Source organism: Ctenopharyngodon idella, chromosome 10 (assembly GCF_019924925.1).
Source record: "Ctenopharyngodon idella isolate HZGC_01 chromosome 10, HZGC01, whole genome shotgun sequence".
Lineage (NCBI taxonomy): Eukaryota > Metazoa > Chordata > Actinopteri > Cypriniformes > Xenocyprididae > Ctenopharyngodon > Ctenopharyngodon idella.
Window position 1 is genome coordinate 24054037 of NC_067229.1, and position 5870 is coordinate 24059906.

A 5870-nucleotide genomic window follows, 5' to 3' on the forward strand; every position below is an offset into this window, starting at 1 on the left:
ATTGGGATGACTGAAGAAGGATCAGAGCTGGACTAAAGACAGACAGGAGGAGCCTTGATGACAGACGATAAACAGGTTTGGAAACAGGATTCTCCCCAATGGAGGATTTCACCAGAGTTCCAGTTGATCCAAGGCTCATGATGTTGCAGGATGATGTCAGTGGTTAACCTTTCCGGCACCATGAAGGAGATCCTTTTCTTCATGCAGACTGCCTATGCGGAGCGTCAGGGTAGGGTAGAAGTGACATATGCGACCACGGCCCAGCGGTTTTCCCAGGATGGAATGTATCTTTAGGTCTTGGGGGCAGCGTAAGAATTGGACGGAGGGTGTGTGGAACTCGCATTTCTCCAGACAAATCTCATTGGTATACATTCTGGAGAGGTCAAGTAACTGTCCTCCCCTCTCTCTGTCAGTGATGATCGCTTGCATCCAATGTGGACGCGACGTTACAGTAGGTTAAATCATAACCTGGAAATTTGATCGTGTGATTCGTCATTGGGACATAACACATACTTACAGTGTGTGTTTGAAAAAAGGACGTAATCATCCTCTGCTTTTTTTTCTGGGGTGCATTGTACCCCAGACCACCAAAGAGCAAAGAAGTGAATGAATGAAAGAAATCGCGAGAGATGATTAATCTTGTGATTGGCTGAATGTTAGTTCACTCAAATCTAAGTGTTACGTCCCAGGATGTATTATTATGATTATGATTTATTATTATTTTTCCACTGTGGTTTACAAAGGTGTGGGAGTGGTTGAATGCCCTGTGTCTGTGTTTTTGCCTGCTCTGTGTGTCTCTCTCTCTCTACTCCTTCTCAGGCCAAATCACCACAACCTGTAGCGTTTGTGAGAGCGTGCCTGAGACCAAAGGCGTTTCTCAATACCAAGTACCCGAAGTTCGGACTTGCATCCTTGGTAGTTCAGACTTGGCAAGTTCGACTCAAGAGAATGGACTCCTGAGGACGTGAGGAAGCAAGTCTGGTGACTCTGCAAATGGTACAGCAGCGTACTTGATTGCGTCACTCAGCTCGCTCTGGCTACTAGTATTTCGGTTATCTCTGTATGTTTATTTTAGGCAACAATAAAATTAAATAAGTGATAAAACACCACTCTGCCTCTTTTCGCTTTCATTTAAAAATCTTAAACATATTATTAGCCTCACAAATGTGGTTTAGGCGTTCATGATTATCTTCACTGCATGTACAGGTGCTGGTCATATAATTAGAATATCATCAAAAAGTTGATTTATTTCACTAATTCCATTCAAAAAGTGAAACTTGTATATTATATTCATTCATTACACACAGACTGATATATTTCAAATGTTTTTTTTCTTTTAATTTTGATGATTATTACTGACAACTAAGGAAAATCCCAAATTCAGTATCTCAGAAAATTAGAATATTACTTAAGACCAATACAAAGAAAGGATTTTTAGAAATCTTGGCCAACTGAAAAGTATGAACATGAAAAGTATGAGCATGTACAGCACTCAATACTTAGTTGGGGCTCCTTTTGCCTGAATTACTGCAGCAATGTGGCGTGGCATGGAGTCGATCAGTCTGTGGCACTGCTCAGGTGTTATAAGAGCCCAGGTTGCTCTGATAGTGGCCTTCAGCTCTTCTGCATTTTTGGGTCTGGCATATCGCATCTTCCTCTTCACAATACCCCATAGATTTTCTATGGGGTTAAGGTCAGGTGAGTTTGCTGGCCAATTAAGAACAGGGATACCATGGTCCTTAAACCAGGTACTGGTAGCTTTGGCACTGTGTGCAGGTGCCAAGTCCTGTTGGAAAATGAAATCTGCATCTCCATAAAGTTGGTCAGCAGCAGGAAGCATGAAGTGCTCTAAAACTTCCTGGTATGCGGCTGCGTTGACCTTGGACCTCAGAAAACACAGTGGACCAACACCAGGAGATGACATGGCACCCCAAACCATCACTGACTGTGGAAACTTTACACTGGACCTCAAGCAACGTGGATTGTGTGCCTCTCCTCTCTTCCTCCAGACTCTGGGACCCTGATTTTCAAAGGAAATGCAAAATTTACTTTCATCAGAGAACATAATTTTGGACCACTCAGCAGCAGTCCAGTCCTTTTTGTCTTTAGCCCAGGCGAGACGCTTCTGACGCTGTCTGTTGTTCAAGAGTGGCTTGACACAAGGAATGCGACAGCTGAAACCTATGTCTTGCATACGTCTGTGCGTAGTGGTTCTTGAAGCACTGACTCCAGTTGCAGTCCACTCTTTGTGAATCTCCCCCACATTTTTGAATGGGTTTTGTTTCACAATCCTCTCCAGGGTGCGGTTATCCCTATTGTTTGTACACTTTTTTCTACCGCATCTTTTCCTTCCCTTCGCCTCTCTATTAATGTGCTTGGACACAGAGCTCTGTGAACAGCCAGCCTCTTTTGCAATGACCTTTTGTGTCTTGCCCTCCTTGTGCAAGGTGTCAATGGTCGTCTTTTGGACAACTGTCAAGTCAGCAGTCTTCCCCATGATTGTGTAGCCTACAGAACTAGACTGAGAGACCATTTAAAGGCCTTTGCAGGTGTTTTGAGTTAATTAGCTGATTAGAGTGTGGCACTAGGTGTCTTCAATATTGAACCTTTCCACAATATTCTAATTTTCTGAGATACTGAATTTGGGATTTTCCTTAGTTGTCAGTTATAATCATCAAAATTAAAAGAAATAAACATTTGAAATATATCAGTCTGTGTGTAATGAATGAATATAATATACAAGTTTCACTTTTTGAATGGAATTATTGAAATAAATCAACTTTTTGATGATATTCTAATTATATGACCAGCACCTGTATAGTATTTATAACAAAACTAAATATAAAACACTGCAACCCTGCCTGTTTACATTTTAAAAAATTAATATGTGGTTCAGGCAATATGTGCATACTCTGATTATCTTCACCGTAATAAAATAAAATGTAACATAAAACACAACCCTGTCTCTTTTTGTTAAATGTCAGTTTTATTGATAATAGCCATTATAAAAGTATAAGTAAAAGGTATAAGAAGCAAATAAGCAAACAATTCAGTCAAACTTACAAGTCAGTGCTTTAGTAGGTTAACGGTAAATTTAAATAACCTAAATATATTAAGTTATGAAACGTCACTCAGAGCTGGCTCACTTTTGGTGAGCCACTGCCAGAACACAGCCAAGTGAGCCGACTATGCTGGCTACCTGGGAAGTTATCTATTTTTCTTGTCCATTAGTACTGCTGATTGTAACGATTCAGTCCAAACTGTAGGCGAGATGATGAACCCAAGTGCAGTTTATTGTAACAAAGTGAACAAACAAACAGAGCAACCACTTGACATGAATTGAACAGACTTGACTTGGCAATGAGCAGACTTGAACATGAGCAGACTTGAACATGAGCAGACTTGAACATGAGCAGACTTGAACATGAGCAGACTTGACTTGATGACAGCAGGGTTACATTAACAATACACAACCAAGTAACATGGGGAAGACAATGGCTTTAAATACAAGAACAAAGAGAACACATGACTATGGCAACCAATGAGCAAGTGACACAAGGAACATGAGAACCAATGACAGAACAGAACTGAAAACCACATGACCATAACCAACCAATGAGAACATGACACATAGACTAAGGGAGAACATGAGGAGCAAGGGAAGCATGACACAAACAAGCAACATATATCAAACTACAAAATAAAAGACATGAACACATAAACATGAACACAAAACCAAAACATACGTGACACTGATAAATTAAGGAACATTTGTGTTGGATAAAATGTGAGTTAACTCTTCATCAACTACCTCAACATTTAAATGTAGTATTGAGCACATAAATCTTAGAGGTAACTTGAATCTTGTCTGGATGTTACAGGGACAGATGAGCACACGTGTGTTTATCCAGTGGAGAGAGGCTGATGAAGGAATGCTGCCATCAAAGCCTTTGAGTGAGTATCCTACAGAAATAAATAAAAAATAATATATTTAAATCTTAAGTTGTTGTTGTTTATTTTAATTATTGTAATTTGAAAGAGAGTTATTACAGCACTATTCTGATTCTTGATTTCTGTGCATTTGCTGCAGAGCTTTTGTGGTGGAGCAGGACCTACAAGGCAAGGTGACGGCAGCATTTGTGAAAAAAGGGGAAACCCTGAAACAAAAATACGAAGTAAGATCATTTTGTTACTTCTAATACAGAAATCAAATTATACTGTGCTGTTAAAATTACTGCTTTTGTACTATGTTGTGTGTTTTTGTAGGAACTGAAATGTCCGCAGACTGGTGTGAGCACTGAGGATGGAGAGCCACAGCAGCATCCTGGAAATGGTATAGTGCAATGGATGAGACCCTCCATTACTCCACCTGCCCTTATTGCCTCATCTGGCCCAGATATTGCTGTGGTCTCTTCATCCTCAGTGAGCCCAGAGCCAGCGAGAGCATCTAGGAAAAGACCAAAAGACATTGAGAATGTGATTTTGGTCAAATTTGTTCTGCTGGTTTGTGCTCATACAATGGAGCCCAACTTTCATATCAACAATGTCCCCTATTGAGAAGAGCAGCAATGAGGGACATGATGGACAGCAAAGACAGGTGAAGGTACACTGTAAAAAATGTTTTGTGCCGTTTACTTACAAAAAAAAAAAAAAAAAATATGGTAACAATATTACACAATATTTTTGAGCAGTTTTTAATTTGGTTTTCTTAAATGGAATCATGTAATAAATCATGTTAAAATCTCCTAACACACTTAATTTAATATTTTTTGTGAAATGTGCTTGATTATTTTAAGTTGACTCTCAAAAGTGTGTGATTTAGAATGAATGGAAATGACCCGTTTATATTTGACTTTGAGTTATGATGTACAATTTAAAGTCTGTACGCTGTAAGCTGTTACGGTGTTGGTGCAGTAGAGACGAAGCATATACGAACTTCCACAAAATAGGGCATTTAATATAACGAAGGAGAAGGAATACAACCATACACACATAAACTAACAATAAGAACAGACAAGGGCTGCGTTTACACTGGCACAAAAAATCCGATCTTTTGCGCACATCTGACACAGATCGGAATTAGTTGCACACGTGTAAAACACAAAAATCCACACGAGATCCGATTTTTTCGCATCCGATCTGAGCCACTTACAAATGTGGTTTTAAATCCGACATCTGATCTCTGGACATGCGACCTATGTCTAAACACGCATATCCGATTCCCATTGGAATTCCAAGCCATCACAAGGCGAGGACGGCACGTTTGCTTACTAAAAGGTAGCTTTAATGTTGTATTATGAAGCAGATGTGCTCGTATGCACTCGCACTAAAAAAATCCCAGCTTCAGGTGGGAACTTTACATGTCTAACGTTATCTGTTTTTCTAGAAAGAAATTGGGCACACACACATACATTCATGTGTTGTTGTTTTTCTTATAAGCCAAAAGCTTCACTGTAGCTCTCTCCCTAGCTCGCTCGAATTCATTAAAAAGAATGGAATTCTAAAACCGATAACTGTAGATAAAATATATAATGCAAATTACCTTTATTTTCCGGACTACATCCGTTCAGTCAGAATTCGCGCTGCAATACATCCATGAAACTGACAGCTGTTAACTTGTCCATTCTGACAGGTAGGCTAATCATGGCCACTCGATGAAATATATAAATAATTTTAATAGCACGGCCATTCAAAACCCGAGGGTCTACTATGTGCATGTAAATCTATCAATGACAATCATTTTGGGGCAGGAAGTAATGTAAACACAGATATCGGATACCAGTCATGTCTAAAGTCAATGTAAACACACTGGCCAAAAAATTGGATATGATCAAAAGATCGGATCTGTGCATTAAGACTTGCAGTGTAAA

General features: G+C 39.5%; 1 long non-coding RNA gene across 2 annotated transcripts; it reads left to right on the forward strand.

The window, feature by feature from the left end:
• The first annotated feature begins 633 nt into the window (after positions 1-633).
• On the forward strand, positions 634-5059 carry LOC127520596 (uncharacterized). 2 transcript variants are annotated; one of them, XR_007932154.1, is made up of 4 exons: positions 634-996; positions 3882-3954; positions 4091-4175; positions 4267-5059. It is a non-coding gene; the product is annotated as an uncharacterized LOC127520596 (long non-coding RNA). The 2 variants fall into 2 exon arrangements; XR_007932153.1 differs by lacking the exon at positions 634-996 and adding an exon at positions 3229-3787.
• Positions 5060-5870: the final 811 nt, after the last annotated feature.